Consider the following 13,121-nt stretch of genomic DNA (forward strand, 5'->3'; position numbering starts at 1 on the left):
CAGCCTGCAAAGCTCTCGCGGTCCCAGACGGACCCAGATACTCCTACCTCGGCGGCAGCTACAAAGTCCTCGCGGTCCCAGACGGACCCAGATACTCCTACCTCGGCGGCAGCCTGCAAAGTTCTCGCGGTCCCAGACGGACCCAGATACTCCTACCTCGGCGGCAGCTACAAAGTCCTCGCGGTCCCAGACGGACCCAGGTACTCCTGCCTAGACAGCAGCCTCACACGAGCTCATCCTATGGTTACCACGACATGCAACAGGGGAATCGGTACCACTATGTATCAGATCACACAAGGACTGTTAGTTGAGCACAACCTGTTCTCCAGTTTGAGGAGCTCCCTTCTCCCTTGTTCAGTTACCACTTACCTGTCCAGGATCGTCCTCTGTACAGATCAAACTACAACTGACTAGAAGAATAGGCCATCCTCTCATACAAGAACACGCAGCACATGTTGGTTCATTACAATCGGGACAATTTATTAGTCATTACATACGCAGTCACATAACATTGCATCATAGCACACGACCTACAAAGAAAAGTGAAAGGTTAAGTTGTACACTTTAATAAGAAAGGGTCGACATCACCTTGGTAATATGTAGCCTGCACTCCGTGGTCATCTAGGTTCCCTTCTCGTCTGTGCCTCAGCTCGCCTGGAAGTCACCCCTCCACAATCACGGGTCTACTCCCTTCTCCCTCTCCGAATCACTGGGACCTCTTCCTCATCGGCTACTCTCTCTCTCTGGAATCTCTTCACCTCCAAGTTTGTCATCTGTCTTCCCTGGAATAAGTATTGGCTGTATCGCTCACGGCCAGGTGCCGTCTACGAACTAGAAGCAAGTGCCAGTATCTGCCTCAGACTTTCACTAATATAGATGTGCATTCTCTCATGGAAAATTCCAGCCAGTAACCTGCCGCCCACCAAATTCTTGTACCTCCCCGTGCCAAGGACACGTTCCCAGCCGGCCGGCCTGATGTAGTGTCTTCGGCATGAAGAAAAATACAATCCTTCGATAAGGGCCGGCCTGAACCAGTTCTCTCCAAGCGAATAACACCTCCTAACTAAAACACTGCCTTTGACCTAGAAGCATCTCAAGCTGCCAGAGCAGGAGGAAAGATGGAGTCTCTCCCGTTTAAGGCCTACCAGGCCTGAATTCAGCACGGCTCCATGAAATACCCTCACTAGAGGACAGATTATCCCTAATACTAACGGATCTATCCCCTAGGCTATATGTGCAAGCCCTAATCTATGGGGAAGGGCACAGGATCATGTCGAAGTGCCGGGTAACTAGGCTCTATACCCTACTCTAACCCTTTAGGCTTGAATGGAAAGAGGCTGAAGTCACATTAATCACCCTACAACACAATAAGGCCGGAAAAATCAAGCAGTACAGCATCATCAGACACTGATGTGGGGTGTCTCAACATACCCCCACATGTGGTACGCATTCAGCCAAGTGCCCTTCTCCCCCGTCTCCGGCAGTATCGACTACCCACGGAAGGAGAAGCCGCCCTTTTAACAATAATATCTGAATTGATGGACAAGGGCATAGTGGAGGAGACACGTGGTAATATCTGTAACAGTCCCATTATTCCAGTTCTTAAGAAGACCAATGGAGATGCTCTCTCCCCTAAAATATACAGATTTGTGATTGACCTGAGAGCCCTTAACAAAATAACGATCTCCCAATACCCTGTTGTCCCCGACATTACAGCCCTCTTGACGATGGTCCCTTCTGACACCATGCACTTTTCTGTCATAGACCTGAAGAATGCTTTTCTCAGTATTCCTATACATCCTGACAGCAGACATATTTTTGGTTTCTCCCTTGGTGGGCTGAGCAATAGATTTTGCCGCGCCCCTCAAGGCTTCACCGAGAGCCCCAGTGTCTATAGTCAAGCTCTCAAAAGTCAACTAGATTCCTTAGAACTCCCTGATAATTCCACACTGCTGCAGTATGTTGATGACCTCCTCATTGCTGCAAATTCTGCCCCGACATGTAAAGAGGCTACTCTCTGTTTGTTACACCACCTTGCCCTCCATAACAACAAGGTCTCATTAAAAAAGCTTCAGTTTTGTCAAGAGAAGGTGACCTATTTAGGTCATCTCCTCTCGAAGGAGGGAAGGCAGCTCACCGCTGATCGTGTAGCTGTTATCAATGCTATGGCGGCCCCACGAACACAAAAGCAGGTACGAGCCTTCATAGGCCTAACCTCATATTGCAGACAGTGGATTTCCAATTTTTCGGCCATGGTCAAACCTCTTCTTGCCCTCACCACTAAAGACATATCAGACAGCTCCTTTCCATGGACTAGAGAGCATACACAGGCCTTCCAGGAATTAAAAAGAGCTCTGTGTACTGCTCCAGTCCTCTGTACCCCTGATTATAACAAACAATTTTTTCTTTTTGTACATGAGACAGACGGTTGTGCATGCGCTGTCTTGACCCAGATGTTCGGAGATCACCATCGGCCATGAGCCTATTTTTCAGCTACCTTAGACCCTGTTGCGAGGGCTCTCCCAGGATGCCTACGGGCGACAGCTGCGGCCGCACTCATGGTCCGTCAGAGTGCGGGGATCGTCATGAACTCCCCCTTAACTCTGATGGTTCCCCATTCTGTGGATACCCTCCTTAATAACACCAAGACACAGTGCCTCACTAGCGCACAACTCACAGGATATGAATTGACACTCTTTTCCAGCCACATTAACATCAAGAGATGCACTGTACTGAATCCCGCCACATTACTCCCACTGGATACTCAGGATGCCCGTTTAGATCCACATGACTGTATATTGAGGATAGAGGAGGAGACGAAGGGGAGGGTTGACTTACAGGATACCCCGATAACAGATCCAGAAGGTACACTGTATGTGGACGGATCATGTCTCAGAGGGCCAGATGGTAACACATCAGCCGCCTACGCCCTCACGACATTGGAGCAAGTAGTAGAAACAGCTCAGATTCCACAGTGCTCTGCTCAGGCTGCAGAATTAGTGGCCCTCACTAGAGCCTGTGAGTTAAGCAAAGGAATAACGTTTAATATCTACACTGACAGTCAGTATGCTTTTGGGGTGGCTCACAACTTTGGAAGACTGTGGAGAGAATGGAATTTCCTTACTTCACATGGGACGAAAATTCAACATGGCCCCCTAATTAACCGATTATTAGACTCCCTGACATTTCCCAGAAAGGTAGCCATTATAAAATGTAAAGCGCATAAAAAAGTGACGGATGATGTTGGAAAAGGCAATGCCTTGGCTGACCAGACAGCCAGCTCTTAAGAAAAAGGAAGGAATGTACGTGGGAGGTCCCGCCAGGTGGGTGGCAGAAGGGGGCATGGTTGAAGACACAGTACAGAGTGTGATTGATATTCAGTCCCATGCTACCCTGAGGAGCTGAGGATGTGGACAGAACATTTGGCGGTAAAGGAAATAGATGGTTGTTGGGCCCGTATCACTATGGAGAGACAATGGATGTTGCCTGACAGTCATGTGCTACTGGTAGTTACAATGGCCCATGGCCCTGCTCACATTAGTACTAAAGGGATATGTAAGCTGTTGGAACCTACCTGGTATAACTCAAAGATACAATCGTATGCTGAGAAGTTGGTCAAAACATACATGATTTGCCTTATGTACAACCCGGGTAAAGGTACAGTAACTCCTGGAGGAGGATTCTCTCCTCCTACCTTTCCTTTTGAAGCCCTCCAGATGGATTACATCCAGATGGACAGATGTAACAATTTAAAATATGTCCTGGTGGTGGTGTGTACCTTCAGCCGATGGGTGGAGGCTTACCCTGTCAAAGACTGCACCGCTATCACTACCGCCAAAATACTATTGAAAGAATACTTCCCATGATTTGGTTTGCCCCGTTTGATCTGGAGTGACAACGGGACACACTTTACGGCTCAATAAATGGAGTATGTCTGTTCAGCACTGGGTATGAAACAAAAATTTCATGCAGCTAACCACCCCCAGTCTGCAGGTCTAGTGGAGGTGTACAATGGCATCCTAAAGACTAAAATGGCCAAAATTGTAGCCGAGACAGGTGTCACTTGGTTTGATGCTCTGCCCCTGGCTCTACTGTCTGTCAGGACAACGGCCCATACCAGGATCGGATTATCTCCCCATGAGATTGTGTTCGGGAGGCTTGCCAATGTGTGGGGTGTTCCACACCCTAAGAAACTGTCTGATGTTGAATACCCTGTGTTGACTGATTATCTGTACAGTTTGACTAACACCTTTCGTACCCTTTACCACCAGGTGCATGAGGCCATACCTGATAAAAGCGAGGGCCCAGGACACATTATCCAACCTGGCGACTGGGTTCTGATTCGCAACTTCCAACGTACTAAGAGCCTCGGACCCCGCTGGACACAGCCCCGCCAGGTATTACTGGCCACCCGCACTGCCGTGAAAGTTGAAGGTCGGAAGAACTGGATACATGCAATGCACTCTAAACGAGTGCCTCTGCCTCTCCCCTATGATCAGTGGGTGAGAGAAGGACAAGAAATAGTCCCAACATTTGTTCCATTCAGCGATGCAAGATTGCATTCTACATCTACAGAAGCAGAGAGTGACAGTATTCTGAAGGGAAAGGTGGAACTCTCCCCTAACTCTGCTCTGCTCAGCATCAGGAACAATTATTCCCCGACCATACTGTCCCTACTTCTACCCGATATAACTTGCGTTCCAGAAAGAAGGCTTGCCCTTGACTTTGCCCAGATACCTATAGGCTGTAGAGCTGTGATCTCCCGGCTGAGACCGGTGCTGGTGTGTCAGACTAAGGTACGTCCCTAGGGCTCTTGGCACCTGCATCCAGTGAAGCAACCACCAATCACAGACAGCCGCTAGTGGTCCCTGGCTTAGTACAATGGCAGCTGTTCAATACACCCAAGTCCAGAAACGATATGTCAGTCTCCTACATAGGAAGTGCTTCCTGGCCACCGTGGTGACACTGTTTGTCTCCCTCATCTTGTCTATCATCGTTTGGATGTTACTGATCTACTATCCTGTTACCCCACCAACTCCTACCCCGACTCCTGCGGAGCATCAGTATTTCACATTACCCGCCCACGAATTACCCCGCCGTGCAGAATTTTTCAATAACACCTTCGTCCAAATGTTACATCAGCTGATCATAAATGCTTCCAACTGTTGGGTATGTGGACTGATGCTGCATGCTATGACACAACCTGTCCCATTCTTTCCTTATCCTTTTTCCATCTCTGGGTCCTGTCTTGCATGGTGGATGTTGATACAGGAGGCCTATACTGTCAATAGTACTGCCAAATCTGCACTTGGAACATTTGGAGATGACTTCTGGTGGAACAGGTCTGGCAATACCAATACCCCTTTTTGCCCGACCAACTCATCAACATTGCTATTATCAACAGATGAACTCGGTGAGATGGTGGTATTTAACTCAACTTCTCGACAAACATTTACCAAATTTCGTGCCAGGAGGCTACTACCTGATGTACGAAACACTCTGAATGTTATAAATGTGCGGGGCCGTGTCTGCATCCATGGCTTGGGAACTAAGAAAGTTGGTACTAGTATCTGTGACATCATTAAAAATGTAAAGTCTACTCCAAAGTTGGTGGCGTCCCCCAACACTTATTTTATCTGTGGCACAGCGGCCTACACTTGGCTCCCCGCAACTGGTCTGGCACATGCTATCTGGCCTTCCTCCTTCCACCAACGAATTCTACCCATGGAGATTACCACCTGTTGATGAAGGGTGCTATACGCCGCTCAAGTAGGGGTGTCATATCGGCTGAGGACACAGTAGGCCAGGAAGCCGAGTAATTCTTTAAGGGTTTCCTCCCATTCTGGGGCCTCATGGCAAACAGTCGGGCTATACGAGGACTGACCATGGTCCTTGAGGCCACCAACACAGAAACAGCTGGTGCCCTCTCCAACGTCACTGCAGAGCTACTGGCGAACCGCCTTGTAACACTTCAAAATCGTATGGTCCTTGACATCATCCTCGCTGATCGTGGTGGTGTGTGTAAATCGATTGGCTCCAGCTGCTGTGTGTATATTCCAGATAACGTACCTACAGTATATGATGCCATCCAACGTCTGCATCACCTTTCCTCTGAAATTCATCAGGATGAAGGCAACTGGTCCTTCACAGGCTGGATCTGGGGCTTCCTTTCACAAGGGGGATGGAGAGTCCTCACCTTCCTTGCCTTGGGAGTGGCTGTCCTAATCTCCTGTTGTTTTTGTGCTCAGTGCCTGCCAATGCTCTGTGCAAAGTGTGTTCAGGCTCTTAAGCTTCCACCCTCAAACATTCACAACACCAATATGAAGATGATGTTCCAACAATCAACAGATTATGATCTCATGAATATAGACATTTTGTAATGGTTTTGCCACTCAATGGCAAAAGGAGGGTCTGAGGAAAAGTGTCCTCCTTGTCGGCATCCATTTTGTGTCAGACTCTATTATTTTAGCGTTGCCATTTTGTGTCAAACACCTCTGCATGACCCTCCTGGTCGTTTCTACTGATGGTTGCCAAAGTTCTAACTGTCACAACCACCCTGCCCTTCCTGCTCCTTGTGGTTAAGCCAATTCCAAAAAGGGAACAGAGAATTGGCCTCTCACTGCCCTCAGACAGGACTCCTGCACGCACCCATCCTGTTTCGCAAGACTTGGTCACGACACTGTCCCTGAACTTGTTTCTTTCACATATCCTGTTTGTCAAGATCTGTTTGATTCTTTCACGTACATATCCCGTTTGGCAAGATCTGTCCTAATCGATTGCACCAGCTGTTGCAGCACCAGTCCTGCCTGAACGAAAAATGGCGTAACTACAACCCCATCCAAACTGGTTCCTTAGGGTGTGGAAATATGTATTTAAGGCCTGTAAGCTGCGGAGTAAAGCAGCAGCCTCCTCTGTCTTGTCACTGACGAGCTTGGGACCCTGTTCCATAGCCCGGGCTATTCAAATAAAACGTTGTTCCTCCTGCAGACGAAGGCTCCTGTGTCTCCTTTTACAATATAAGGAGGGTATGGTAGACTTGGGCGGTTCCCCCGCCACCGAGACCCAGTAAGTGGGTATACCCGGCTCTACAGTACCATCTGTATCATTTATTTTTAATTCCCTACAACATGTTTGGATCTTCACTCTAAATCCACATGTCCAGATTAGCTCAGTGTGCAATATCTCCCTTTTTTGCAAAACAGGGAGATTTTAGAGGTCTCTATACTATCTATTCATATCCACAATTTTATAATTTATGCATGTGCTAAATGCGCCCTCACTGGGAGGCTTGTTTCCACTCTAACTGTCTGCACCATAGAAGAAGATGGGAGAGAAAGTAATAGTTTTAGGCACCTTCCTTCTTCAAGGTCCCACCTATTTGTACCCCCTAAGCTGACCACCTTAGCACCATACTGAAACTGTGGCCTTATTATAGCTTGTTAGGCCATCAGTACTGGGTGTAGGGAGGAGCCCCCATAGCAGTTGTCAAATTTCTTCAGTTCCCCTACCGATAAGATAGCCTTGGCATGTGTCGAGGCAAGGGGATCCTTCCATCCTAAGTTATGAGACAACCACACCCCTAGGCATTTGTATTTTTTAACTCTCTCTATTTTTACTTTTTTATTACCCAACTCATGCTTTTCCTATGCTTCCTAATCTGAAGCACTTTAGTCTTTTCCATATTTATTTAAAAAATGTTCTTCTTGCGGTAATTCGCAAAAATATCTAATTTTCTTTGAAGCCCATTTCCTGTCAAATCGAAAATCACCAAATCATCCACGCACAAGAGACAGCTAATGTATTCACCATTCGTTTTTGGGCTAAAAGTATTTGAATGACTTTGGACATTAGGGAGTTCAGCTAAAAACAAGGAGAACAATGTTGGTGCCGATACACACCCTTGTCTCAGGCCATTTCTTATCTTAATTCTCTAGAAAGGGATCCTCCATTGTCCAATTTAACTTGGACCCAATTATCCTTGGGGAGTTCCTTCAAAATTAAAAGCAAATCTTTAGGGATCCCATTTTCATTTAGTACTTCTCATAACAAGACTCAATTGACAAAATAAAATGCAGACTGAAGTCAACAAAGCAATAATACAAAACTCCACACTGCTGTATGGATTTCTTAGCAATGGCCCATAACCTAAAGCAGTGGTCAATCGCAGAGTGGTTCTCCTTAAAGTCACTCTGTTCCTGAAGGATTATAGAATTTGCTTCTGCCCATCCTTTAACATCCCTTAAAATATTTGAGTAGACTTTGCCACTTACATCCAACAGGTTTATTTGTCGATAGTTTCCTGGGAATGCATACTCGCCTTTTTTATATATAGGTTTAATCAATGCTTCGTACCAGCTATCTAGGAATCTTACTGTTGAGAGTATTTCCTGGAAAAGGTATAAAACAGAATGGACCACCATGCAGTATTTGTTTTTAATGTTACAGCTGGCAAATTATCAGGGCCGGCAGACCTTGTAAGTTTTAACATCTCAACTGTTTTCTTGATTGTTAACTCTGAGAACATCGCCTTTGGCTCCTTCTTGCCAACAATTCTAATTGGGTGCCGAGCAATAGTGGCATCATTATTAAAGGCCTCCTCTAGAAATTCTACCCACACATAGTTCCCCACGGAGCCAGACAATTGTCCCTGGGAATTTCCTATCCCACTCTGTACCATCCTCCAATTTGTCCTTATGTTTATCATCTCTATAGTCTCTATCATAGCTTCCCAGCATTTTGTGCTAATTCCCACTTCTTTCTAGTAAGCAAGTTTTTTAATTTGTTCTCTAAGCTAAGAAGCAAAAACAATGGTTCTGTCAGGCATGTTGAAGATTGCATTAATCTCTTAGCGTGAGCTGAAAGCCATTTTGTACTTGGCAGCCATTTTAGTTAGCTATGTTCTGGCCATTTGCTGTTTCCCTCTCCCAGAGTCTTGCACATGCTCAGATGTGCTTAGCTAGTAGAGTGCACCTGTTCCTAGTATAGAACTGTCAGGCTGTTCTAACTGACGTCAGCAACTTATTACTCCTCCTACTTGTTGACTGTGCAGTTTCTGTATGACCATCTATGTGCATAACTCTTCTCATGTGTACTTGTACTGCCTTTTACCAGTCTCTGTGTGGGTATATAAGACCCCTGTTCTCTGTACTCCTTAGAGAATGTCTCATACAGTGATTTGAGAATGCTGTGTGACACATTTTCTCCCTCTTTAGAGGTTAAATAAAAAGATGTCTTTTATATTACAGCTTCTGTGCCAATCTCTTCTTTGTTGGTTTAAAAGGACCAGGTGTATCAGTGAAGCCCCTGAGAGGATTTTCTTTTCTACAGGCATATGCACTATTTCTTTTATAAGAATTATTTCTTTATGTATTATTATACAACCTCCATTAATGTTATCTAAAATATTTAGAAACAATGGAACACATAGCAAAGGACACTGACGCAAATTGATGAGTATTCTGGTATTTTATATAAAATAAAGCATTTATATATACTCGCAAGTTTGTAAACAAGGCTGTCAAAACAAGGTAAAGTCTACAGTGATGTGCACTAAAGTGACATTTGTGCTCAGTGGTAGAACATAGTGCATATATTATGTACAGGGTGATTACAAATACATTATATACAAGGGAAGAGAATGATTAGGGCCAGAATATTACGACAAACACAATGACTCTGGTGATTGTACACATTATTCAATCATTTGCACCCAGAGACTTGATAAATCTGGACCATATAAGATCGTCGACATTTCAACCCAATCAATGCTTAATTAAGAAGCCAGGGCGGGTCATCATCAGGACAAGTGTGGGGGAGAAGGAGATGACAGCCTTAAATAAATCACTGAGTCAATCGTGATTTAAAGGCCATCACAAAATTTACTAGGCGCAACCAATCCAAGTGATGAGATCAGCCGTGGTCTTGCTGCCGTGGGGAATCTGCTGTAGTCAAGTAACTTCCTAGATGTGCTGGGTAGTTTCAATCAAATATGCAAAGCCAGGTGTGAGTCCTGGTTCAATACTGCCATCTCGTAGCAACTTGACTACAGCAGATCTCCCACGTCGGCAGCAAGACCACGGCTGATCGCATCACTTGGATTGGTTGCGCCTAGTGAAGTTTGTGATGACCTTTAAATCACGATTGACGCGGTGATTTATTTAGGGCTGTCATCTCCTACTCCCCCACACTTGTCCTGATGAAGACCCGCCCTGACTTCTTAATTAAGCATTGATTGGGTTGAAACGTTGAAAATCTTAAATGGTCCAGATTTTTCAAGTCTCTGGGTGCAAATGATTGAATAATGTGTACAATCACCAGAGTCATTGTGTTTGTCGTAATATTCTGGCCCTAATCATTATCTTCCCTTGTATATACTGTATTTGTAATCACCCTGTACATAATATATGCACTATATTCTACCACTGAGCACAAATGTCACTTTAGTACACATCACTGTAGACTTCACCTTGTTTTGACAGCCTTGTTTACAAACTTGCGAGTAAATATAAATGCTTTAATTTATATAAAATACTAGAATACTCATCAATTTGCATCAGTGTCCTTTGCTATGTGTTCCATTGTTTCTAAATATTGCGGATAACATTAATGAAGGTTGTATAATACTACATAAAGAAATAATTCTTCAAAAGAAATAGTGCGTATTCTAGACAGAACCATTGTTTTTGTTTGTATATCCATACCCAGGTTCTGAGGGACACAGGGTCACCCCATTGTTGTTTAACTATAAGCTAAGAAGGCATAGCTCCAAATTTAGCTCTTAAATACCTTATATGTTTTCTAAGCTTCCGAATATTAATTTTCCTAAATCTACATTCTTTATCAAACCAGCTATTCCTGGCCTGTTTCAAGGATTTAAGTTTATTATGTAAAGTGTTAAAGGCTGTAACTTCGATTATTAAACACATTAACACCTTTTTTATTATTTCATCATACCAGGCTAAAGAATCTAAAGGTACCTTTCCAGAGACTAATCCTCAATAATTATGTTGGAAGGCCTTCAAAATTGTTAAACGCTTCTCTGAGAGTCTCAATCTTAAACGCTTTGAACAACCAAACTTTAAAGGGAGATCCCTCATCTGCCTAGGTGCAATATACAATTTAAGGTTTTGTAGTTAGGGGGTTATGATCGCTCCCATCCAACCGAAGGACCTCAAATTTCTCAAGGAATTCAAAGGCCCATAGCTGTACAAACACATAATCAAAAGGATAATTCTGTTTACCATACTGGAAAGTTTTTCTTTCAGGGGTATCTGCAGGCTCTCGACCATTTAGAATTCACCAGACCACTTAACACGAGGAAATCTAACAAGGATACATCTTTCCGAGGCTTAGTTTGACGGCAAACAAACATGTTAATATTAATCTACCATCAACCATTCGAGATACGAAACATATCTTAAATACATTAACGGACATTACTTGGGATGAGTCTATGACCCTAGTCACATTAGATGTGGTGTCACTTTACACCAATATTCCACATGAGCAAGGTTTACAAGCATTACGTTATTATTTGGACAAGAGACCAGTTGAATTCTTGGAACACTCACAAATGATAATCGATATGTCAAGATTGATTTTAGAACACAATGTATTTCTGTTTGGGGGAGAGTGGTACCAACAAACGTGCGGTACTGCGATGGGTTCCAGATTTGCGCCGTCCTTTGCCTGCCTCTTCATGGGGTGGTTCGAGGCGGGGCACATCTGGGGCCCATCTGGTACCAGATGGCAGGAATATATAATGTTTCTTGGTCGTTACATAGATGACTGTCTTTTAATCTGGACAGGGAGTATAGATGAACTAAATGGTTTTTTTGAACACCTAAACAGTAATCCATTCAACATGAAATTTACAATGGCTCATAGCAAACAAAGAATTGTGTTTTTAGATGTGGAACTTTTTGTTGAAGATATGTGCATTTACAGTCGTATGCACAGAAAAGAGACAGCTTGCAATTCAGTACTGCACGCAGCAAGTGCTCATCCTAGGACGCAAGTTAATTCTATTCCCTATGGAGAATTTCACAGAGCACGCCGTAATTGTAGTAAGGATACTGACTTCATTAAAAGTGTTACAGACATTGAAGCAAGATTTTTGGATAGGGGGTATGATATAAATATAATCAATAAAGCAAAAAGACGAGCTAATCAACTTAACAGAAATGATACTTTAAAATCATATCATAACCCCAATGACAAACAAGAACAACAAGTGAGAATGATAACTAACTTCCACCCTTGGTCTCATAAAGTGTTTAATATACTTAAACGTCATTGGAAACTTCTCACATCAGACTCAGATCTTAATAAAATACTGACTAATCACCCAAGTCTTACTTACCGGAAAGGTTTAACTATTCGGAATATGGTTAGCCCAAGTTATCCAAAGAAAAAAGTGGATACTATGGTGCCGATCACGATCCGGTAAAAAATTCCCCCGTGCGACTCGTATCGGGTCTTTTTACCGTACGAATCGTACAAGTGCCGTACGAACTGGCAATCACGATTCGCATGGTAAAAAGTCCATACGACCCGCACCGGGAATCATTCCCCACACGTCCTCGGGTCGGAAAATGTGTCCGACACGTCCTCGGACGATTTACCTTACAAACGTAAAAATCCAAGTCCGACCGAGGAATCACGATCCATCCCGTGCGTCCGAGCCTACAACCGTATGGAAAAAACACCGTCCGCACCGAACACCAATAGCAACCATGGAGACATGTGCCCGCATACGCGCCCAACACTCCCCCCAGCCCCCGTACGTCCGACACGTACCCCCCGTATATGTATACCCCCACCCGTCTATGTACACCCCAGTACGTTCCAGTCGTACCCCCACCCCAGTACGTGTCGTACCACCGTCAATGTAAACCCCCCCACCCCTGTACGTGTCGTACCACCGTCTATGTACACCCCAGTACGTTCCAGTCGCACCCCCACCCCAGTACGTGTCGTACCCCCCGTGTACCTACACCCCAGTACGTTCGAGCCACACCCCCACCCCAGTACGTGTCACAGCCCCGTCTACCTACACCCCAGTACGTTCCAGTCGTACCCCCACCCCAGTACGTGTCGTACCACCGTCAATGTACACCCCC

Source organism: Triturus cristatus, chromosome 10 (assembly GCF_964204655.1).
Source record: "Triturus cristatus chromosome 10, aTriCri1.1, whole genome shotgun sequence".
In the NCBI taxonomy this organism is placed as follows: domain Eukaryota; kingdom Metazoa; phylum Chordata; class Amphibia; order Caudata; family Salamandridae; genus Triturus; species Triturus cristatus.